We start from the raw sequence: 19,299 nt of genomic DNA on the forward strand, positions 1-19,299 counted from the left end.
ACTAACGGATTTAAACATCGGCGCCATGGCTTAGTGGCAAAGCGCCTGTCTTGTAAACAGGAGATCCTGGGTTCGTTCCCCAGTGGTGCCTCTTAAAAGCTTTCTAGACAAACATTGCGCTAGAGCTTCTCTTTTTTTCAATTAATCGTGGGAACGTAATAGAGTATTCATGAATATATTCAATAATTATATTATGTATTTACAGTGACGTTATATACGGCCTAGGACAAAAGCCAGTGTGTTGTAAGTAAAATTGTCCAGGTTTCGAAACGTAATACGCCTTTTTAAACACATAAAAATTAAAGATAGATTTATTTTACACAGCATAAACCTTTTTGACGTAATACACTGTACATACACAATACCTCTATATATACTATCGACAGTTGAAAGTATTTAAACGAATAAAATATCTTCAATCAGGCTTCTTTTTAAACTTGAACATACAGATTGTTATCGGTCTCCTTTGGTTTCTAAGGGCACAGAGGAATGCAGATAATAACCGTGAAGGCTCATTTCCCACAAACAACAGGACATTGTGTTGATTCAAAAGATTATTCTACCTTTTATCGTCAGCTTTGCGCAGTGGCGGTATCGTAGCTTATGAGGTTTATCCGAGGCGCGATTATTGCTAGTTGAAAACTATTACCAATACCCCGCCCGATTGCCGTGAAATTCGACGATTGTGGCAATTTCTGAAGGGTTCTTAGGAGCCTTTATTCTTATTATTCCCTCGCGTTGAGAACTTCTATTAGTTGTCAAAATTCAGCTCGAAACAGGAGGTTTGTCGAATCCGCGTGACAATATAATGATTTTTCCCAAAACTGCTTCCATGTCCTAAGTATGTGTTCAATCAAATAAAAGTGAAAAACATACAAATGTATATTATCATATAATTGATCTAAAAACCTGTGTCAGAAGTGGGATTCGAACCCACGCCTCCATTCGGAGACCAGAATACTCAACACCACATTGTGGTGAAGAACACGACGTTCTTGAGTCTGGCGCCTTAGACCACTCGGCCATTCTGACAGCGCTGGAAGGAATGAGTATACGGCGTGTTCCATAAGGAGAAAAAATAAAAATAAACGCAAATGTTAAATTGACGTTTAAAATTTCTTTAGCTCAACTGTTTCAGCATATAAATTAAGTTACTATATACAATTGCATAAAAAGCCAGAGGCCTGTCAAATCATCCATGTGGATTAAAACCAAAATAATCTACATTTAAACTAATGATCGGTTAGCTGAATTAAGTGTTGCTTATGTATGTTAAGCGTGATAGTATTCTTGCACCGTTATAAAAATATCAGGTATATTTTATTTGAGTTGAAATTTGAATGTTGCATGTCAACGATCATCGGCGCCATGGCTTAGTGGTAAAGCGCCTGTCTAGTAAACAGGAGATCCTGGGTTCGATCCCCAGTGGTGCCTTTTTATCATCAGCTAAATTTATATTTTAAACCCCATTTAAAAGTACAGTGTTGGGGCATTTATTAATCCAATTAAAATATCATCTTCTTCATTTGCAGCGTCGCCAAACGTATAATTTTCAGCGACAATGCATTAGGTTAATTTTAAAATGTACTAACGGATTTAAACATCGGCGTTCCCCAGTGGTGCCTCTTAAAAGCTTTCTAGACAAACATTCGTAGGAACGTAATAGAGTATTCATGAAATATTCAATAATTATATTATGTATTTACAGTGACGTTATATACGGCCTAGGACAAAAGCCAGTGTGTTGTAAGTAAAATTTCCAGGTTTCGAAACGTAACACGCCTTTTTAAACACATAAAAAATTAAAGATAGATTTATTTTACACAGCATAAACCTTTTTGACGTAATACACTGTACATACACAATACCTCTATATGTACTATCGACAGTTGAAAGTATTTAAACGAAGAAAAAATATCTTCAATCAGGCTTCTTTTTAAACTTGAACATACAGATTGTTATCGGTCTCCTTTGGTTTCTAAGGCACAGAGGAATGCAGATAATAACCGTGAAGGCTCATTTCCCACAAACAACAGGACATTGTGTTGATTCAAAAGATTATTCTACTTTTATCGTCAGCTTTGCGCAGTGGCGGTATCGTAGCTTATGAGGTTTATCCGAGGCGCGATTATTGCTAGTTGAAAACTATTACCAATACCCCGCCCGATTGCCGTGAAATTCGACGATTGTGGCAATTTCTGAAGGGTTCTTAGGAGCCGTTATTCTTATTATTCCCTCGCGTTGAGAACTTCTATTAGTTGTCAAAATTCAGCTCGAAACAGGAGGTTTGTCGAATCCGCGTGACAATATAATGATTTTTCCCAAAACTGCTTCCATGTCCTAAGTATGTGTTCAATCAAATAAAAGTGAAAAACATACAAATGTATATTATCATATAATTGATCTAAAAACCTGTGTCAGAAGTGGGATTCGAACCCACGCCTCCATTCGGAGACCAGAATACTCAACACCACATTGTGGTGAAGAACACGACGTTCTTGAGTCTGGCGCCTTAGACCACTCGGCCATTCTGACAGCGCTGGAAGGAATGAGTATACGACGTGTTCCATAAGGAGAAAAATATAAATAAACGCAAATGTTAAATTGACATTTAAAATTTCTTTAGCTCAACTGTTTCAGCATATAAATTAAGTTACTATATACAATTGCATAAAAAGCCAGAGGCCTGTCAAATCATCCATGTGGATTAAAACCAAAATAATCTACATTTAAACTAATGATCGGTTAGCTGAATTAAGTGTTGCTTATGTATGTTAAGCGTGATAGTATTCTTGCACCGTTATAAAAATATCAGGTATATTTTATTTGAGTTGAAATTTGAATGTTGCATGTCAACGATCATCGGCGCCATGGCTTAGTGGTAAAGCGCCTGTCTAGTAAACAGGAGATCCTGGGTTCGATCCCCAGTGGTGCCTTCTTATCATCAGCTAAATTTATATTTTAAACCCATTTAAAAGTACAGTGTTGGGGCATTTATTAATCCAATTAAAATATCATCTTCTTCATTTGCAGCGTCGCCAAACGTATAATTTTCAGCGACAATGCATTAGGTTAATTTTAAAATGTACTAACGGATTTAAACATCGGCGCCATGGCTTAGTGGCAAAGCGCCTGTCTTGTAAACAGGAGATCCTGGGTTCGATCCCCAGTGGTGCCTCTTAAAAGCGTTCTAGACAAACATTGCGCTAGAGCTTCTCTTTTTTTCAATTAATCGTGGGAACGTAATAGAGTATTCATGATATATTCAATAATTATATTATGTATTTACAGTGACGTTATATACGGCCTAGGACAAAAGCCAGTGTGTTGTAAGTAAAATTCCAGGTTTCGAAACGTAATACGCCTTTTTAAACACATAAAAAATTAAAGATAGATTTATTTTACACAGCATAAACCTTTTTGACGTAATACACTGTACATACACAATACCTCTATATGTACTATCGACAGTTGAAAGTATTTAAACGAAAAAAATATCTTCAATCAGGCTTCTTTTTAAACTTGAACATACAGATTGTTATCTGTTATCGGTTTTTGGTTTTAAGTTTCTAAGGGCACAGAGGAATGCAGATAATAACCGTGAAGGCTCATTTCCCACAAACAACAGGACATTGTGTTGATTCAAAAGATTATTCTACCTTTTATCGTCAGCTTTGCGCAGTGGCGGTATCGTAGCTTATGAGGTTTATCCGAGGCGCGATTATTGCTAGTTGAAAACTATTACCAATACCCCGCCCGATTGCCGTGAAATTCGACGATTGTGGCAATTTCCGAAGGGTTCTTAGGAGCCTTTATTCTTATTATTCCCTCGCGTTGTGAACTTCTATTAGTTGTCAAAATTCAGCTCGAAACAGGAGGTTTGTCGAATCCGCGTGACAATATAATGATTTTTCCCAAAACTGCTTCCATGTCCTAAGTATGTGTTCAATCAAATAAAAGTGAAAAACATACAAATGTATATTATCATATAATTGATCTAAAAACCTGTGTCAGAAGTGGGATTCGAACCCACGCCTCCATTCGGAGACCAGAATACTCAACACCACATTGTGGTGAAGAACACGACGTTCTTGAGTCTGGCGCCTTAGACCACTCGGCCATTCTGACAGCGCTGGAAGGAATGAGTATACGGCGTGTTCCATAAGGAGAAAAAATAAAAATAAACGCAAATGTTAAATTGACGTTTAAAATTTCTTTAGCTCAACTGTTTCAGCATATAAATTAAGTTACTATATACAATTGCATAAAAAGCCAGAGGCCTGTCAAATCATCCATGTGGATTAAAACCAAAATAATCTACATTTAAACTAATGATCGGTTAGCTGAATTAAGTGTTGCTTATGTATGTTAAGCGTGATAGTATTCTTGCACCGTTATAAAAATATCAGGTATATTTTATTTGAGTTGAAATTTGAATGTTGCATGTCAACGATCATCGGCGCCATGGCTTAGTGGTAAAGCGCCTGTCTAGTAAACAGGAGATCCTGGGTTCGATCCCCAGTGGTGCCTTCTTATCATCAGCTAAATTTATATTTTAAACCCCATTTAAAAGTACAGTGTTGGGGCATTTATTAATCCAATTAAAATATCATCTTCTTCATTTGCAGCGTCGCCAAACGTATAATTTTCAGCGACAATGCATTAGGTTAATTTTAAAATGTACTAACGGATTTAAACATCGGCGCCATGGCTTAGTGGCAAAGCGCCTGTCTTGTAAACAGGAGATCCTGGGTTCGTTCCCCAGTGGCGCCTCTTAAAAGCTTTCTAGACAAACATTGCGCTAGAGCTTCTCTCTTTTTCAATTAATCGTGGGAACGTAATAGAGTATTCATGAAATATTCAATAATTATATTATGTATTTACAGTAACGTTATATACGGCCCAGGACAAAAGCCAGTGTGTTGTAAGTAAAATTTCCAGGTTTCGAAACGTAATACGCCTTTTTAAACACATAAAAATTAAAGATAGATTTATTTTACACAGCATAAACCTTTTTGACGTAATACACTGTACATACACAATACCTCTATATATACTATCGACAGTTGAAAGTATTTAAACGAATAAAATATCTTCAATCAGGCTTCTTTTTAAACTTGAACATACAGATTGTTATCGGTCTCCTTTGGTTTCTAAGGGCACAGAGGAATGCAGATAATAACCGTGAAGGCTCATTTCCCACAAACAACAGGACATTGTGTTGATTCAAAAGATTATTCTACCTTTTATCGTCAGCTTTGCGCAGTGGCGGTATCGTAGCTTATGAGGTTTATCCGAGGCGCGATTATTGCTAGTTGAAAACTATTACCAATACCCCGCCCGATTGCCGTGAAATTCGACGATTGTGGCAATTTTGAAGGGTTCTTAGGAGCCTTTATTCTTATTATTCCCTCGCGTTGTGAACTTCTATTAGTTGTCAAAATTCAGCTCGAAACAGGAGGTTTGTCGAATCCGCGTGACAATATAATGATTTTTCCCAAAACTGCTTCCATGTCCTAAGTATGTGTTCAATCAAATAAAAGTGAAAAACATACAAATGTATATTATCATATAATTGATCTAAAAACCTGTGTCAGAAGTGGGATTCGAACCCACGCCTCCATTCGGAGACCAGAATACTCAACACCACATTGTGGTGAAGAACACGACGTTCTTGAGTCTGGCGCCTTAGACCACTCGGCCATTCTGACAGCGCTGGAAGGAATGAGTATACGGCGTGTTCCATAAGGAGAAAAAATAAAAATAAACGCAAATGTTAAATTGACGTTTAAAATTTCTTTAGCTCAACTGTTTCAGCATATAAATTAAGTTACTATATACAATTGCATAAAAAGCCAGAGGCCTGTCAAATCATCCATGTGGATTAAAACCAAAATAATCTACATTTAAACTAATGATCGGTTAGCTGAATTAAGTGTTGCTTATGTATGTTAAGCGTGATAGTATTCTTGCACCGTTATAAAAATATCAGGTATATTTTATTTGAGTTGAAATTTGAATGTTGCATGTCAACGATCATCGGCGCCATGGCTTAGTGGTAAAGCGCCTGTCTAGTAAACAGGAGATCCTGGGTTCGATCCCCAGTGGTGCCTTCTTATCATCAGCTAAATTTATATTTTAAACCCCATTTAAAAGTACAGTGTTGGGGCATTTATTAATCCAATTAAAATATCATCTTCTTCATTTGCAGCGTCGCCAAACGTATAATTTTCAGCGACAATGCATTAGGTTAATTTTAAAATGTACTAACAGATTTAAACATCGGCGCCATGGCTTAGTGGCAAAGCGCCTGTCTTGTAAACAGGAGATCCTGGGTTCGATCCCCAGTGGTGCCTCTTAATAGCGTTCTAGACAAACATTGCGCTAGAGCTTCTCTTTTTTTCAATTAATCGTAGGAACGTAATAGAGTATTCATGATATATTCAATAATTATATTATGTATTTACAGTGACGTTATATACGGCCTAGGACAAAAGCCAGTGTGTTGTAAGTAAAATTTCCAGGTTTCGAAACGTAATACGCCTTTTTAAACACATAAAAATTAAAGATAGATTTATTTTACACAGCATAAACCTTTTTGACGTAATACACTGTACATACACAATACCTCTATATGTACAATCGACAGTTGAAAGTATTTAAACGAAGAAAAAATATCTTCAATCAGGCTTCTTTTTAAACTTGAACATACAGATTGTTATCGGTCTCCTTTGGTTTCTAAGAGCACAGAGGAATGCAGATAATAACCGTGAAGGCTCATTTCCCACAAACAACAGGACATTGTGTTGATTCAAAAGATTATTCTACCTTTTATCGTCAGCTTTGCGCAGTGGCGGTATCGTAGCTTATGAGGTTTATCCGAGGCGCGATTATTGCTAGTTGAAAACTATTACCAATACCCCGCCCGATTGCCGTGAAATTCGACGATTGTGGCAATTTCTGAAGGGTTCTTAGGAGCCTTTATTCTTATTATTCCCTCGCGTTGTGAACTTCTATTAGTTGTCAAAATTCAGCTCGAAACAGGAGGTTTGTCGAATCCGCGTGACAATATAATGATTTTTCCCAAAACTGCTTCCATGTCCTAAGTATGTGTTCAATCAAATAAAAGTGAAAAACATACAAATGTATATTATCATATAATTGATCTAAAACCTGTGTCAGAAGTGGGATTCGAACCCACGCCTCCATTCGGAGACCAGAATACTCAACACCACATTGTGGTGAAGAACACGACGTTCTTGAGTCTGGCGCCTTAGACCACTCGGCCATTCTGACAGCGCTGGAAGGAATGAGTATACGTGTTCCATAAGGAGAAAAAACAAAAATAAACGCAAATGTTAAATTGACGTTTAAAATTTCTTTAGCTCAACTGTTTCAGCATATAAATTAAGTTACTATATACAATTGCATAAAAAGCCAGAGCCTGTCAAATCATCCATGTGGATTAAAACCAAAATAATCTACATTTAAGCTAATGATCGGTTAGCTGAATTAAGTGTTGCTTATGTATGTTAAGCGTGATAGTATTCTTGCACCGTTATAAAAATATCAGGTATATTTTATTTGAGTTGAAATTTGAATGTTGCATGTCAACGATCATCGGCGCCATGGCTTAGTGGTAAAGCGCCTGTCTAGTAAACAGGAGATCCCGGGTTCGATCCCCAGTGGTGCCTTTTTATCATCAGCTTTTATATTTTAAACCCCATTTAAAAGTACAGTGTTGGGGCATTTATTAATCCAATTAAAATATCATCTTCTTCATTTGCAGCGTCGCCAAACGTATAATTTTCAGCGACAATGCATTAGGTTAATTTTAAAATGTACTAACGGATTTAAACATCGGCGCCATGGCTTAGTGGCAAAGCGCCTGTCTTGTAAACAGGAGATCCTGGGTTCGATCCCCAGTGGTGCCTCTTAAAAGCTTTCTAGACAAACATTGCGCTAGAGCTTCTCTTTTTTTCAATTAATCGTAGGAACGTAATAGAGTATTCATGATATATTCAATAATTATATTATGTATTTACAGTGACGTTATATACGGCCTAGGACAAAAGCCAGTGTGTTGTAAGTAAAATTTCCAGGTTTCGAAACGTAATACGCCTTTTTAAACACATAAAAAATTAAAGATAGATTTATTTTACACAGCATAAACCTTTTTGACGTAATACACTGTACATACACAATACCTCTATATGTACTATCGACAGTTGAAAGTATTTAAACGAATAAAATATCTTCAATCAGGCTTCTTTTTAAACTTGAACATACAGATTGTTATCGGTCTCCTTTGGTTTCTAAGGGCACAGAGGAATGCAGATAATAACCGTGAAGGCTCATTTCCCACAAACAACAGGACATTGTGTTGATTCAAAAGATTATTCTACCTTTTATCGTCAGCTTTGCGCAGTGGCGGTATCGTAGCTTATGAGGTTTATCCGAGGCGCGATTATTGCTAGTTGAAAACTATTACCAATACCCCGCCCGATTGCCGTGAAATTCGACGATTGTGGCAATTTACGAAGGGTTCTTAGGAGCCTTTATTCTTATTATTCCCTCGCGTTGAGAACTTCTATTAGTTGTCAAAATTCAGCTCGAAACAGGAGGTTTGTCGAATCCGCGTGACAATATAATGATTTTTCCCAAAACTGCTTCCATGTCCTAAGTATGTGTTCAATCAAATAAAAGTGAAAAACATACAAATGTATATTATCATATAATTGATCTAAAAACCTGTGTCAGAAGTGGGATTCGAACCCACGCCTCCATTCGGAGACCAGAATACTCAACACCACATTGTGGTGAAGAACACGACGTTCTTGAGTCTGGCGCCTTAGACCACTCGGCCATTCTGACAGCGCTGGAAGGAATGAGTATACGGCGTGTTCCATAAGGAGAAAAAATAAAAATAAACGCAAATGTTAAATTGACGTTTAAAATTTCTTTAGCTCAACTGTTTCAGCATATAAATTAAGTTACTATATACAATTGCATAAAAAGCCAGAGGCCTGTCAAATCATCCATGTGGATTAAAACCAAAATAATCTACATTTAAACTAATGATCGGTTAGCTGAATTAAGTGTTGCTTATGTATGTTAAGCGTGATAGTATTCTTGCACCGTTATAAAAATATCAGGTATATTTTATTTGAGTTGAAATTTGAATGTTGCATGTCAACGATCATCGGCGCCATGGCTTAGTGGTAAAGCGCCTGTCTAGTAAACAGGAGATCCTGGGTTCGATCCCCAGTGGTGCCTTTTATCATCAGCTAAATTTATATTTTAAACCCCATTTAAAAGTACAGTGTTGGGGCATTTATTAATCCAATTAAAATATCATCTTCTTCATTTGCAGCGTCGCCAAACGTATAATTTTCAGCGACAATGCATTAGGTTAATTTTAAAATGTACTAACGGATTTAAACATCGGCGCCATGGCTTAGTGGCAAAGCGCCTGTCTTGTAAACAGGAGATCCTGGGTTCGATCCCCAGTGGTGCCTCTTAAAAGCTTTCTAGACAAACATTGCGCTAGAGCTTCTCTTTTTTTCAATTAATCGTAGGAACGTAATAGAGTATTCATGATATATTCAATAATTATATTATGTATTTACAGTGACGTTATATACGGCCTAGGACAAAAGCCAGTGTGTTGTAAGTAAAATTTCCAGGTTTCGAAACGTAATACGCCTTTTTAAACACATTAAAAATTAAAGATAGATTTATTTTACACAGCATAAACCTTTTTGACGTAATACACTGTACATACACAATACCTCTATATATACTATCGACAGTTGAAAGTATTTAAACGAATAAAATATCTTCAATCAGGCTTCTTTTTAAACTTGAACATACAGATTGTTATCGGTCTCCTTTGGTTTCTAAGGGCACAGAGGAATGCAGATAATAACCGTGAAGGCTCATTTCCCACAAACAACAGGACATTGTGTTGATTCAAAAGATTATTCTACCTTTTATCGTCAGCTTTGCGCAGTGGCGGTATCGTAGCTTATGAGGTTTATCCGAGGCGCGATTATTGCTAGTTGAAAACTATTACCAATACCCCGCCCGATTGCCGTGAAATTCGACGATTGTGGCAATTTCTGAAGGGTTCTTAGGAGCCTTTATTCTTATTATTCCCTCGCGTTGAACTTCTATTAGTTGTCAAAATTCAGCTCGAAACAGGAGGTTTGTCGAATCCGCGTGACAATATAATGATTTTTCCCAAAACTGCTTCCATGTCCTAAGTATGTGTTCAATCAAATAAAAGTGAAAAACATACAAATGTATATTATCATATAATTGATCTAAAAACCTGTGTCAGAAGTGGGATTCGAACCCACGCCTCCATTCGGAGACCAGAATACTCAACACCACATTGTGGTGAAGAACACGACGTTCTTGAGTCTGGCGCCTTAGACCACTCGGCCATTCTGACAGCGCTGGAAGGAATGAGTATACGGCGTGTTCCATAAGGAGAAAAAAAAATAAACGCAAATGTTAAATTGACGTTTAAAATTTCTTTAGCTCAACTGTTTCAGCATATAAATTAAGTTACTATATACAATTGCATAAAAAGCCAGAGGCCTGTCAAATCATCCATGTGGATTAAAACCAAAATAATCTACATTTAAACTAATGATCGGTTAGCTGAATTAAGTGTTGCTTATGTATGTTAAGCGTGATAGTATTCTTGCACCGTTATAAAAATATCAGGTATATTTTATTTGAGTTGAAATTTGAATGTTGCATGTCAACGATCATCGGCGCCATGGCTTAGTGGTAAAGCGCCTGTCTAGTAAACAGGAGATCCTGGGTTCGATCCCCAGTGGTGCCTTTTTATCATCAGCTAAATTTATATTTTAAACCCCATTTAAAAGTACAGTGTTGGGGCATTTATTAATCCAATTAAAATATCATCTTCTTCATTTGCAGCGTCGCCAAACGTATAATTTTCAGCGACAATGCATTAGGTTAATTTTAAAATGTACTAACAGATTTAAACATCGGCGCCATGGCTTAGTGGCAAAGCGCCTGTCTTGTAAACAGGAGATCCTGGGTTCGATCCCCAGTGGTGCCTCTTAAAGCTTTCTAGACAAACATTGCGCTAGAGCTTCTCTTTTTTTCAATTAATCGTAGGAACGTAATAGAGTATTCATGATATATTCAATAATTATATTATGTATTTACAGTGACGTTATATACGGCCTAGGACAAAAGCCAGTGTGTTGTAAGTAAAATTTCCAGGTTTCGAAACGTAATACGCCTTTTTAAACACATAAAAAATTAAAGATAGATTTATTTTACACAGCATAAACCTTTTTGACGTAATACACTGTACATACACAATACCTCTATATATACTATCGACAGTTGAAAGTATTTAAACGAATAAAATATCTTCAATCAGGCTTCTTTTTAAACTTGAACATACAGATTGTTATCGGTCTCCTTTGGTTTCTAAGGGCACAGAGGAATGCAGATAATAACCGTGAAGGCTCATTTCCCACAAACAACAGGACATTGTGTTGATTCAAAAGATTATTCTACCTTTTATCGTCAGCTTTGCGCAGTGGCGGTATCGTAGCTTATGAGGTTTATCCGAGGCGCGATTATTGCTAGTTGAAAACTATTACCAATACCCCGCCCGATTGCCGTGAAATTCGACGATTGTGGCAATTTCTGAAGGGTTCTTAGGAGCCTTTATTCTTATTATTCCCTCGCGTTGTGAACTTCTATTAGTTGTCAAAATTCAGCTCGAAACAGGAGGTTTGTCGAATCCGCGTGACAATATAATGATTTTTCCCAAAACTGCTTCCATGTCCTAAGTATGTGTTCAATCAAATAAAAGTGAAAAACATACAAATGTATATTATCATATAATTGATCTAAAAACCTGTGTCAGAAGTGGGATTCGAACCCACGCCTCCATTCGGAGACCAGAATACTCAACACCACATTGTGGTGAAGAACACGACGTTCTTGAGTCTGGCGCCTTAGACCACTCGGCCATTCTGACAGCGCTGGAAGGAATGAGTATACGGCGTGTTCCATAAGGAGAAAAAACAAAAATAAACGCAAATGTTAAATTGACGTTTAAAATTTCTTTAGCTCAACTGTTTCAGCATATAAATTAAGTTACTATATACAATTGCATAAAAAGCCAGAGGCCTGTCAAATCATCCATGTGGATTAAAACCAAAATAATCTACATTTAAACTAATGATCGGTTAGCTGAATTAAGTGTTGCTTATGTATGTTAAGCGTGATAGTATTCTTGCACCGTTATAAAAATATCAGGTATATTTTATTTGAGTTGAAATTTGAATGTTGCATGTCAACGATCATCGGCGCCATGGCTTAGTGGTAAAGCGCCTGTCTAGTAAACAGGAGATCCTGGGTTCGATCCCCAGTGGTGCCTTTTTATCATCAGCTAATTTATATTTTAAACCCCATTTAAAAGTACAGTGTTGGGGCATTTATTAATCCAATTAAAATATCATCTTCTTCATTTGCAGCGTCGCCAAACGTATAATTTTCAGCGACAATGCATTAGGTTAATTTTAAAATGTACTAACGGATTTAAACATCGGCGCCATGGCTTAGTGGCAAAGCGCCTGTCTTGTAAACAGGAGATCCTGGGTTCGATCCCAGTGGTGCCTCTTAAAAGCTTTCTAGACAAACATTGCGCTAGAGCTTCTCTTTTTTTCAATTAATCGTGGGAACGTAATAGAGTATTCATGAATATTCAATAATTATATTATGTATTTACAGTAACGTTATATACGGCCTAGGACAAAAGCCAGTGTGTTGTAAGTAAAATTTCCAGGTTTCGAAACGTAACACGCCTTTTTAAACACATAAAAAATTAAAGATAGATTTATTTTACACAGCATAAACCTTTTTGACGTAATACACTGTACATACACAATACCTCTATATGTACTATCGACAGTTGAAAGTAATAAAACGAATAAAATATCTTCAATCAGGCTTCTTTTTAAACTTGAACATACAGATTGTTATCGGTCTCCTTTGGTTTCTAAGGCACAGAGGAATGCAGATAATAACCGTGAAGGCTCATTTCCCACAAACAACAGGACATTGTGTTGATTCAAAAGATTATTCTACTTTTATCGTCAGCTTTGCGCAGTGGCGGTATCGTAGCTTATGAGGTTTATCCGAGGCGCGATTATTGCTAGTTGAAAACTATTACCAATACCCCGCCCGATTGCCGTGAAATTCGACGATTGTGGCAATTTCTGAAGGGTTCTTAGGAGCGTTTATTCTTATTATTCCCTCGCGTTGAGAACTTCTATTAGTTGTCAAAATTCAGCTCGAAACAGGAGGTTTGTCGAATCCGCGTGACAGTATAATGATTTTTCCCAAAACTGCTTCCATGTCCTAAGTATGTGTTCAATCAAATAAAAGTGAAAAACATACAAATGTATATTATCATATAATTGATCTAAAAACCTGTGTCAGAAGTGGGATTCGAACCCACGCCTCCATTCGGAGACCAGAATACTCAACACCACATTGTGGTGAAGAACACGACGTTCTTGAGTCTGGCGCCTTAGACCACTCGGCCATTCTGACAGCGCTGGAAGGAATGAGTATACGGCGTGTTCCATAAGGAGAAAAAACAAAAATAAACGCAAATGTTAAATTGACGTTTAAAATTTCTTTAGCTCAACTGTTTCAGCATATAAATTAAGTTACTATATACAATTGCATAAAAAGCCAGAGGCCTGTCAAATCATCCATGTGGATTAAAACCAAAATAATCTACATTTAAACTAATGATCGGTTAGCTGAATTAAGTGTTGCTTATGTATGTTAAGCGTGATAGTATTCTTGCACCGTTATAAAAATATCAGGTATATTTTATTTGAGTTGAAATTTGAATGTTGCATGTCAACGATCATCGGCGCCATGGCTTAGTGGTAAAGCGCCTGTCTAGTAAACAGGAGATCCTGGGTTCGATCCCCAGTGGTGCCTTTTTATCATCAGCTAATTTTATATTTTAAACCCCATTTAAAAGTACAGTGTTGGGGCATTTATTAATCCAATTAAAATATCATCTTCTTCATTTGCAGCGTCGCCAAACGTATAATTTTCAGCGACAATGCATTAGGTTAATTTTAAAATGTACTAACGGATTTAAACATCGGCGCCATGGCTTAGTGGCAAAGCGCCTGTCTTGTAAACAGGAGATCCTGGGTTCGATCCCCAATGGTGCCTATTAAAAGCTTTCTAGACAAACATTGCGCTAGAGCTTCTCTTTTTTCAATTAATCGTGGGAACGTAATAGAGTATTCATGAAATATTCAATAATTATATTATGTATTTACAGTAACGTTATATACGGCCTAGGACAAAAGCCAGTGTGTTGTAAGTAAAATTTCCAGGTTTCGAAACCTAACACGCCTTTTTAAACACATAAAAAATTAAAGATAGATTTATTTTACACAGCATAAACCTTTTTGACGTAATACACTGTACATACACAATACCTCTATATGTACTATCGACAGTTGAAAGTATTTAAACGAAGAAAAAATATCTTCCATCAGGCTTCTTTTTAAATTTGAACATACAGATTGTTATCGGTCTCCTTCGGTTTTTAAGAGCACAGAGGAATGCAGATAATAGCCGTGAAGGCTCATTTCCCACAAACAACAGGACATTGTGTCGATTCAAAAGATTATTCTACTTTTTATCGTCAGCTTTGCGCAGTGGCGGTATCGAAGCTTATGAGGTTTAACCGAGGCGCGATTATTGCTAGTTGAAAACTATTACCAATACCCCGCCCGATTGCCGTGAAATTCGACGATTGTGGCAATTTCTGAAGGGTTCTTAGGAGCGTTTATTCTTATTATTCCCTCGCGTTGAGAACTTCTGTTAGTTGTCAAAATTCAGCTCGAAACAGGAGGTTTATCGAATCCGCGTGACAATATAATTATATTTCCCAAAACTGCTTCCATGTCCTAAGTATGTGTCCAATCAAATAAAAGTGAAAAACATACAAATGTATATTATCATATAATTGATCTAAAAATCTGTGTCAGAAGTGGGATTCGAACCCACGCCTCCATTCGGAGACCAGAATACTCAACACCACATTGTGGTGAAGAACACGACGTTCTTGAGTCTGGCGCCTTAGACCACTCGGCCATTCTGACAGCGCTGGAAGGAATGAGTATACGGCGTGTTCCATAAGGAGAAAAAACAAAAATAAACGCAAATGTTAAATTGACGTTTAAAATTTCTTTAGCTCAACTGTTTCAGCATATAAATTAAGTTACTATATACAATTGCATAAAAAGCCAGAGGCCTGTCAAATCATCCATGTGGATTAAAACCAAAATAATCTACATTTAAACTAATGATCGGTTAGCTGAATTAAGTGTTGCTTATGTATGTTAAGCGTGATAGTATTCTTGCACCGTTATAAAAATATCAGGTATATTTTATTTGAGTTGAAATTTGAATGTTGCATGTCAACGATCATCGGCGCCATGGCTTAGTGGTAAAGCGCCTGTCTAGTAAACAGGAGATCCTGGGTTCGATCCCCAGTGGTGCCTTTTTATCATCAGCTAATTTTATATTTTAAACCCCATTTAAAAGTACAGTGTTGGGGCATTTATTAATCCAATTAAAATATCATCTTCTTCATTTGCAGCGTCGCCAAACGTATAATTTTCAGCGACAATGCATTAGGTTAATTTTAAAATGTACTAACGGATTTAAACATCGGCGCCATGGCTTAGTGGCAAAGCGCCTGTCTTGTAAACAGGAGATCCTGGGTTCGATCCCCAATGGTGCCTCTTAAAAGCTTTCTAGACAAACATTGCGCTAGAGCTTCTCTTTTTTTCAATTAATCGTGGGAACGTAATAGAGTATTCATGAAATATTCAATAATTATATTATGTATTTACAGTAACGTTATATACGGCCTAGGACAAAAGCCAGTGTGTTGTAAGTAAAATTTCCAGGTTTCGAAACCTAACACGCCTTTTTAAACACATAAAAAATTAAAGATAGATTTATTTTACACAGCATAAACCTTTTTGACGTAATACACTGTACATACACAATACCTCTATATGTACTATCGACAGTTGAAAGTATTTAAACGAAGAAAAAATATCTTCCATCAGGCTTCTTTTTAAATTTGAACATACAGATTGTTATCGGTCTCCTTCGGTTTTTAAGAGCACAGAGGAATGCAGATAATAGCCGTGAAGGCTCATTTCCCACAAACAACAGGACATTGTGTCGATTCAAAAGATTATTCTACTTTTTATCGTCAGCTTTGCGCAGTGGCGGTATCGAAGCTTATGAGGTTTAACCGAGGCGCGATTATTGCTAGTTGAAAACTATTACCAATACCCCGCCCGATTGCCGTGAAATTCGACGATTGTGGCAATTTCTGAAGGGTTCTTAGGAGCGTTTATTCTTATTATTCCCTCGCGTTGAGAACTTCTATTAGTTGTCAAAATTCAGCTCGAAACAGGAGGTTTGTCGAATCCGCGTGACAATATAATTATTTTTCCCAAAACTGCTTCCATGTCCTAAGTATGTGTCCAATCAAATAAAAGTGAAAAACATACAAATGTATATTATCATATAATTGATCTAAAAACCTGTGTCAGAAGTGGGATTCGAACCCACGCCTCCATTCGGAGACCAGAATACTCAACACCACATTGTGGTGAAGAACACGACGTTCTTGAGTCTGGCGCCTTAGACCACTCGGCCATTCTGACAGCGCTGGAAGGAATGAGTATACGGCGTGTTCCATAAGGAGAAAAAACAAAAATAAACGCAAATGTTAAATTGACGTTTAAAATTTCTTTAGCTCAACTGTTTCAGCATATAAATTAAGTTACTATATACAATTGCATAAAAAGCCAGAGGCCTGTCAAATCATCCATGTGGATTAAAACCAAAATAATCTACATTTAAACTAATGATCGGTTAGCTGAATTAAGTGTTGCTTATGTATGTTAAGCGTGATAGTATTCTTGCACCGTTATAAAAATATCAGGTATATTTTATTTGAGTTGAAATTTGAATGTTGCATGTCAACGATCATCGGCGCCATGGCTTAGTGGTAAAGCGCCTGTCTAGTAAACAGGAGATCCTGGGTTCGATCCCCAGTGGTGCCTTCTTATCATCAGCTAAATTTATATTTTAAACCCCATTTAAAAGTACAGTGTTGGGGCATTTATTAATCCAATTAAAATATCATCTTCTTCATTTGCAGCGTCGCCAAACGTATAATTTTCAGCGACAATGCATTAGGTTAATTTTAAAATGTACTAACGGATTTAAACATCGGCGACATGGCTTAGTGGCAAAGCGCCTGTCTTGTAAACAGGAGATCCTGGGTTCGATCCCCAGTGGTGCCTCTTAAAAGCTTTCTAGACAAACATTGCGCTAGAGCTTCTCTTTTTTTCAATTAATCGTGGGAACGTAATAGAGTATTCATGAAATATTCAATAATTATATTATGTATTTACAGTAACGTTATATACGGCCTAGGACAAAAGCCAGTGTGTTGTAAGTAAAATTTCCAGGTTTCGAAACGTAACACGCCTTTTTAAACACATAAAAAATTAAAGATAGATTTATTTTACACAGCATAAACCTTTTTGACGTAATACACTGTACATACACAATACCTCTATATGTACTATCGACAGTTGAAAGTATTTAAACGAAGAAAAAATATCTTCCATCAGGCTTCTTTTTAAATTTGAACATACAGATTTTTATCGGTCTCCTTTGGTTTTTAAGAGCACAGAGGAATGCAGATAATAGCCGTGAAGGCTCATTTCCCACAAACAACAGGACATTGTGTCGATTCAAAAGATTATTCTACTTTTTATCGTCAGCTTTGCGCAGTGGCGGTATCGAAGCTTATGAGGTTTAACCGAGGCGCGATTATTGCTAGTTGAAAACTATTACCAATACCCCGCCCGATTGCCGTGAAATTCGACGATTGTGGCAATTTCTGAAGGGTTCTTAGGAGCGTTTATTCTTATTATTCCCTCGCGTTGAGAACTTCTATTATTTGTCAAAATTCAGCTCGAAACAGGAGGTTTGTCGAATCCGCGTGACAATATAATGATTTTTCCCAAAACTGCTTCCATGTCCTAAGTATGTGTCCAATCAAATAAAAGTGAAAAACATGCAAATGTATATTATCATATAATTGATCTAAAAACCTGTGTCAGAAGTGGTATTCGAACCCTCGCCTCCATTCGGAGACCAGAATACTCAACACCACATTGTGGTGAAGAACACGACGTTCTTGAGTCTGGCGCCTTAGACCACTCGGCCATTCTGACAGCGCTGGAAGGAATGAGTATACGGCGTGTTCCATAAGGAGAAAAAACAAAAATAAACGCAAATGTTAAATTGACGTTTAAAATTTCTTTAGCTCAACTGTTTCAGCATATAAATTAAGTTACTATATACAATTGCATAAAAAGCCAGAGGCCTGTCAAATCATCCATGTGGATTAAAACCAAAATAATCTACATTTAAACTAATGATCGGTTAGCTGAATTAAGTGTTGCTTATGTATGTTAAGCGTGATAGTATTCTTGCACCGTTATAAAAATATCAGGTATATTTTATTTGAGTTGAAATTTGAATGTTGCATGTCAACGATCATCGGCGCCATGGCTTAGTGGTAAAGCGCCTGTCTAGTAAACAGGAGATCCTGGGTTCGATCCCCAGTGGTGCCTTTTTATCATCAGCTAAATTTATATTTTAAACCCCATTTAAAAGTACAGTGTTGGGGCATTTATTAATCCAATTAAAATATCATCTTCTTCATTTGCAGCGTCGCCAAACGTATAATTTTCAGCGACAATGCATTAGGTTAATTTTAAAATGTACTAACGGATTTAAACATCGGCGCCATGGCTTAGTGGCAAAGCGCCTGTCTTGTAAACAGGAGATCCTGGGTTCGATCCCCAGTGGTGCCTCTTAAAAGCTTTCTAGACAAACATTGCGCTAGAGCTTCTCTTTTTTTCAATTAATCGTGGGAACGTAATAGAGTATTCATGAAATATTCAATAATTATATTATGTATTTACAGTGACGTTATATACGGCCTAGGACAAAAGCCAGTGTGTTGTAAGTAAAATTTCCAGGTTTCGAAACGTAATACGCCTTTTTAAACACATAAAAAATTAAAGATAGATTTATTTTACACAGCATAAACCTTTTTGTCGTAATACACTGTACATACACAATACCTCT

General features: G+C 36.9%; 48 non-coding genes across 48 annotated transcripts; 36 read left to right on the forward strand and 12 right to left on the reverse strand.

Annotated features, from left to right (window-relative positions):
* Positions 1 to 19: 19 nt before the first annotated feature.
* Positions 20 to 91, forward strand: Trnat-ugu (transfer RNA threonine (anticodon UGU)). The gene has a single exon. It is a non-coding gene; the product is annotated as a tRNA-Thr (tRNA).
* A 483-nt stretch (positions 92 to 574) lies between these two features.
* On the forward strand, positions 575 to 714 carry LOC149727910 (U4 spliceosomal RNA). Its single transcript, XR_016386095.1, has one exon. It is a non-coding gene; the product is annotated as a U4 spliceosomal RNA (small nuclear RNA).
* Positions 715 to 912: 198 nt separating this feature from the next.
* Positions 913 to 1,032, reverse strand: Trnal-caa (transfer RNA leucine (anticodon CAA)). The gene is made up of 2 exons: positions 995 to 1,032; positions 913 to 958 (listed from the first exon to the last, which is right to left on the reverse strand). It is a non-coding gene; the product is annotated as a tRNA-Leu (tRNA).
* A 330-nt stretch (positions 1,033 to 1,362) lies between these two features.
* Positions 1,363 to 1,434, forward strand: Trnat-agu (transfer RNA threonine (anticodon AGU)). Its single transcript has one exon. It is a non-coding gene; the product is annotated as a tRNA-Thr (tRNA).
* Positions 1,435 to 2,077: 643 nt separating this feature from the next.
* On the forward strand, positions 2,078 to 2,217 carry LOC149727913 (U4 spliceosomal RNA). The gene has a single exon (XR_016386098.1). It is a non-coding gene; the product is annotated as a U4 spliceosomal RNA (small nuclear RNA).
* A 198-nt stretch (positions 2,218 to 2,415) lies between these two features.
* Positions 2,416 to 2,535, reverse strand: Trnal-caa (transfer RNA leucine (anticodon CAA)). The gene is made up of 2 exons: positions 2,498 to 2,535; positions 2,416 to 2,461 (listed from the first exon to the last, which is right to left on the reverse strand). It is a non-coding gene; the product is annotated as a tRNA-Leu (tRNA).
* Positions 2,536 to 2,864: 329 nt separating this feature from the next.
* Positions 2,865 to 2,936, forward strand: Trnat-agu (transfer RNA threonine (anticodon AGU)). The gene has a single exon. It is a non-coding gene; the product is annotated as a tRNA-Thr (tRNA).
* Positions 2,937 to 3,106: 170 nt separating this feature from the next.
* Positions 3,107 to 3,178, forward strand: Trnat-ugu (transfer RNA threonine (anticodon UGU)). Its single transcript has one exon. It is a non-coding gene; the product is annotated as a tRNA-Thr (tRNA).
* Positions 3,179 to 3,670: 492 nt separating this feature from the next.
* On the forward strand, positions 3,671 to 3,810 carry LOC149727917 (U4 spliceosomal RNA). Its single transcript, XR_016386132.1, has one exon. It is a non-coding gene; the product is annotated as a U4 spliceosomal RNA (small nuclear RNA).
* Positions 3,811 to 4,008: 198 nt separating this feature from the next.
* Positions 4,009 to 4,128, reverse strand: Trnal-caa (transfer RNA leucine (anticodon CAA)). The gene is made up of 2 exons: positions 4,091 to 4,128; positions 4,009 to 4,054 (listed from the first exon to the last, which is right to left on the reverse strand). It is a non-coding gene; the product is annotated as a tRNA-Leu (tRNA).
* Positions 4,129 to 4,458: 330 nt separating this feature from the next.
* On the forward strand, positions 4,459 to 4,530 carry Trnat-agu (transfer RNA threonine (anticodon AGU)). The gene has a single exon. It is a non-coding gene; the product is annotated as a tRNA-Thr (tRNA).
* Positions 4,531 to 4,701: 171 nt separating this feature from the next.
* On the forward strand, positions 4,702 to 4,773 carry Trnat-ugu (transfer RNA threonine (anticodon UGU)). The gene has a single exon. It is a non-coding gene; the product is annotated as a tRNA-Thr (tRNA).
* A 481-nt stretch (positions 4,774 to 5,254) lies between these two features.
* LOC149727921 (U4 spliceosomal RNA) lies at positions 5,255 to 5,393 on the forward strand. The gene has a single exon (XR_016386140.1). It is a non-coding gene; the product is annotated as a U4 spliceosomal RNA (small nuclear RNA).
* A 198-nt stretch (positions 5,394 to 5,591) lies between these two features.
* On the reverse strand, positions 5,592 to 5,711 carry Trnal-caa (transfer RNA leucine (anticodon CAA)). Its single transcript has 2 exons — positions 5,674 to 5,711; positions 5,592 to 5,637 (listed from the first exon to the last, which is right to left on the reverse strand). It is a non-coding gene; the product is annotated as a tRNA-Leu (tRNA).
* Positions 5,712 to 6,041: 330 nt separating this feature from the next.
* On the forward strand, positions 6,042 to 6,113 carry Trnat-agu (transfer RNA threonine (anticodon AGU)). The gene has a single exon. It is a non-coding gene; the product is annotated as a tRNA-Thr (tRNA).
* Positions 6,114 to 6,284: 171 nt separating this feature from the next.
* Positions 6,285 to 6,356, forward strand: Trnat-ugu (transfer RNA threonine (anticodon UGU)). Its single transcript has one exon. It is a non-coding gene; the product is annotated as a tRNA-Thr (tRNA).
* Positions 6,357 to 6,839: 483 nt separating this feature from the next.
* Positions 6,840 to 6,979, forward strand: LOC149727925 (U4 spliceosomal RNA). Its single transcript, XR_016386100.1, has one exon. It is a non-coding gene; the product is annotated as a U4 spliceosomal RNA (small nuclear RNA).
* Positions 6,980 to 7,176: 197 nt separating this feature from the next.
* On the reverse strand, positions 7,177 to 7,296 carry Trnal-caa (transfer RNA leucine (anticodon CAA)). The gene is made up of 2 exons: positions 7,259 to 7,296; positions 7,177 to 7,222 (listed from the first exon to the last, which is right to left on the reverse strand). It is a non-coding gene; the product is annotated as a tRNA-Leu (tRNA).
* A 326-nt stretch (positions 7,297 to 7,622) lies between these two features.
* Trnat-agu (transfer RNA threonine (anticodon AGU)) lies at positions 7,623 to 7,694 on the forward strand. The gene has a single exon. It is a non-coding gene; the product is annotated as a tRNA-Thr (tRNA).
* A 168-nt stretch (positions 7,695 to 7,862) lies between these two features.
* Positions 7,863 to 7,934, forward strand: Trnat-ugu (transfer RNA threonine (anticodon UGU)). Its single transcript has one exon. It is a non-coding gene; the product is annotated as a tRNA-Thr (tRNA).
* Positions 7,935 to 8,416: 482 nt separating this feature from the next.
* On the forward strand, positions 8,417 to 8,556 carry LOC149727929 (U4 spliceosomal RNA). The gene has a single exon (XR_016386137.1). It is a non-coding gene; the product is annotated as a U4 spliceosomal RNA (small nuclear RNA).
* A 198-nt stretch (positions 8,557 to 8,754) lies between these two features.
* On the reverse strand, positions 8,755 to 8,874 carry Trnal-caa (transfer RNA leucine (anticodon CAA)). Its single transcript has 2 exons — positions 8,837 to 8,874; positions 8,755 to 8,800 (listed from the first exon to the last, which is right to left on the reverse strand). It is a non-coding gene; the product is annotated as a tRNA-Leu (tRNA).
* Positions 8,875 to 9,204: 330 nt separating this feature from the next.
* On the forward strand, positions 9,205 to 9,276 carry Trnat-agu (transfer RNA threonine (anticodon AGU)). Its single transcript has one exon. It is a non-coding gene; the product is annotated as a tRNA-Thr (tRNA).
* Positions 9,277 to 9,446: 170 nt separating this feature from the next.
* Positions 9,447 to 9,518, forward strand: Trnat-ugu (transfer RNA threonine (anticodon UGU)). Its single transcript has one exon. It is a non-coding gene; the product is annotated as a tRNA-Thr (tRNA).
* A 482-nt stretch (positions 9,519 to 10,000) lies between these two features.
* On the forward strand, positions 10,001 to 10,140 carry LOC149727933 (U4 spliceosomal RNA). Its single transcript, XR_016386101.1, has one exon. It is a non-coding gene; the product is annotated as a U4 spliceosomal RNA (small nuclear RNA).
* Positions 10,141 to 10,336: 196 nt separating this feature from the next.
* On the reverse strand, positions 10,337 to 10,456 carry Trnal-caa (transfer RNA leucine (anticodon CAA)). The gene is made up of 2 exons: positions 10,419 to 10,456; positions 10,337 to 10,382 (listed from the first exon to the last, which is right to left on the reverse strand). It is a non-coding gene; the product is annotated as a tRNA-Leu (tRNA).
* A 327-nt stretch (positions 10,457 to 10,783) lies between these two features.
* Trnat-agu (transfer RNA threonine (anticodon AGU)) lies at positions 10,784 to 10,855 on the forward strand. The gene has a single exon. It is a non-coding gene; the product is annotated as a tRNA-Thr (tRNA).
* A 171-nt stretch (positions 10,856 to 11,026) lies between these two features.
* Trnat-ugu (transfer RNA threonine (anticodon UGU)) lies at positions 11,027 to 11,098 on the forward strand. Its single transcript has one exon. It is a non-coding gene; the product is annotated as a tRNA-Thr (tRNA).
* Positions 11,099 to 11,579: 481 nt separating this feature from the next.
* LOC149727937 (U4 spliceosomal RNA) lies at positions 11,580 to 11,719 on the forward strand. The gene has a single exon (XR_016386102.1). It is a non-coding gene; the product is annotated as a U4 spliceosomal RNA (small nuclear RNA).
* Positions 11,720 to 11,917: 198 nt separating this feature from the next.
* Trnal-caa (transfer RNA leucine (anticodon CAA)) lies at positions 11,918 to 12,037 on the reverse strand. Its single transcript has 2 exons — positions 12,000 to 12,037; positions 11,918 to 11,963 (listed from the first exon to the last, which is right to left on the reverse strand). It is a non-coding gene; the product is annotated as a tRNA-Leu (tRNA).
* Positions 12,038 to 12,367: 330 nt separating this feature from the next.
* Positions 12,368 to 12,439, forward strand: Trnat-agu (transfer RNA threonine (anticodon AGU)). The gene has a single exon. It is a non-coding gene; the product is annotated as a tRNA-Thr (tRNA).
* Positions 12,440 to 12,609: 170 nt separating this feature from the next.
* Trnat-ugu (transfer RNA threonine (anticodon UGU)) lies at positions 12,610 to 12,680 on the forward strand. The gene has a single exon. It is a non-coding gene; the product is annotated as a tRNA-Thr (tRNA).
* A 479-nt stretch (positions 12,681 to 13,159) lies between these two features.
* Positions 13,160 to 13,299, forward strand: LOC149727941 (U4 spliceosomal RNA). Its single transcript, XR_016386103.1, has one exon. It is a non-coding gene; the product is annotated as a U4 spliceosomal RNA (small nuclear RNA).
* A 198-nt stretch (positions 13,300 to 13,497) lies between these two features.
* On the reverse strand, positions 13,498 to 13,617 carry Trnal-caa (transfer RNA leucine (anticodon CAA)). The gene is made up of 2 exons: positions 13,580 to 13,617; positions 13,498 to 13,543 (listed from the first exon to the last, which is right to left on the reverse strand). It is a non-coding gene; the product is annotated as a tRNA-Leu (tRNA).
* Positions 13,618 to 13,947: 330 nt separating this feature from the next.
* Positions 13,948 to 14,019, forward strand: Trnat-agu (transfer RNA threonine (anticodon AGU)). The gene has a single exon. It is a non-coding gene; the product is annotated as a tRNA-Thr (tRNA).
* Positions 14,020 to 14,190: 171 nt separating this feature from the next.
* Trnat-ugu (transfer RNA threonine (anticodon UGU)) lies at positions 14,191 to 14,262 on the forward strand. Its single transcript has one exon. It is a non-coding gene; the product is annotated as a tRNA-Thr (tRNA).
* Positions 14,263 to 14,745: 483 nt separating this feature from the next.
* On the forward strand, positions 14,746 to 14,885 carry LOC149727945 (U4 spliceosomal RNA). The gene has a single exon (XR_016386122.1). It is a non-coding gene; the product is annotated as a U4 spliceosomal RNA (small nuclear RNA).
* Positions 14,886 to 15,083: 198 nt separating this feature from the next.
* Positions 15,084 to 15,203, reverse strand: Trnal-caa (transfer RNA leucine (anticodon CAA)). Its single transcript has 2 exons — positions 15,166 to 15,203; positions 15,084 to 15,129 (listed from the first exon to the last, which is right to left on the reverse strand). It is a non-coding gene; the product is annotated as a tRNA-Leu (tRNA).
* Positions 15,204 to 15,533: 330 nt separating this feature from the next.
* Trnat-agu (transfer RNA threonine (anticodon AGU)) lies at positions 15,534 to 15,605 on the forward strand. Its single transcript has one exon. It is a non-coding gene; the product is annotated as a tRNA-Thr (tRNA).
* A 171-nt stretch (positions 15,606 to 15,776) lies between these two features.
* Positions 15,777 to 15,848, forward strand: Trnat-ugu (transfer RNA threonine (anticodon UGU)). Its single transcript has one exon. It is a non-coding gene; the product is annotated as a tRNA-Thr (tRNA).
* Positions 15,849 to 16,332: 484 nt separating this feature from the next.
* LOC149727949 (U4 spliceosomal RNA) lies at positions 16,333 to 16,472 on the forward strand. Its single transcript, XR_016386123.1, has one exon. It is a non-coding gene; the product is annotated as a U4 spliceosomal RNA (small nuclear RNA).
* A 198-nt stretch (positions 16,473 to 16,670) lies between these two features.
* On the reverse strand, positions 16,671 to 16,790 carry Trnal-caa (transfer RNA leucine (anticodon CAA)). The gene is made up of 2 exons: positions 16,753 to 16,790; positions 16,671 to 16,716 (listed from the first exon to the last, which is right to left on the reverse strand). It is a non-coding gene; the product is annotated as a tRNA-Leu (tRNA).
* A 330-nt stretch (positions 16,791 to 17,120) lies between these two features.
* Trnat-agu (transfer RNA threonine (anticodon AGU)) lies at positions 17,121 to 17,192 on the forward strand. The gene has a single exon. It is a non-coding gene; the product is annotated as a tRNA-Thr (tRNA).
* Positions 17,193 to 17,363: 171 nt separating this feature from the next.
* Positions 17,364 to 17,435, forward strand: Trnat-ugu (transfer RNA threonine (anticodon UGU)). Its single transcript has one exon. It is a non-coding gene; the product is annotated as a tRNA-Thr (tRNA).
* Positions 17,436 to 17,919: 484 nt separating this feature from the next.
* LOC149727953 (U4 spliceosomal RNA) lies at positions 17,920 to 18,059 on the forward strand. The gene has a single exon (XR_016386124.1). It is a non-coding gene; the product is annotated as a U4 spliceosomal RNA (small nuclear RNA).
* Positions 18,060 to 18,257: 198 nt separating this feature from the next.
* Positions 18,258 to 18,377, reverse strand: Trnal-caa (transfer RNA leucine (anticodon CAA)). The gene is made up of 2 exons: positions 18,340 to 18,377; positions 18,258 to 18,303 (listed from the first exon to the last, which is right to left on the reverse strand). It is a non-coding gene; the product is annotated as a tRNA-Leu (tRNA).
* A 330-nt stretch (positions 18,378 to 18,707) lies between these two features.
* Trnat-agu (transfer RNA threonine (anticodon AGU)) lies at positions 18,708 to 18,779 on the forward strand. Its single transcript has one exon. It is a non-coding gene; the product is annotated as a tRNA-Thr (tRNA).
* A 171-nt stretch (positions 18,780 to 18,950) lies between these two features.
* Trnat-ugu (transfer RNA threonine (anticodon UGU)) lies at positions 18,951 to 19,022 on the forward strand. Its single transcript has one exon. It is a non-coding gene; the product is annotated as a tRNA-Thr (tRNA).
* Positions 19,023 to 19,299: the final 277 nt, after the last annotated feature.

The sequence above is a fragment of the Ciona robusta genome, chromosome 11 (assembly GCF_009617815.1).
Source record: "Ciona robusta chromosome 11, ASM961781v2".
Taxonomy (NCBI): domain Eukaryota; kingdom Metazoa; phylum Chordata; class Ascidiacea; order Phlebobranchia; family Cionidae; genus Ciona; species Ciona robusta.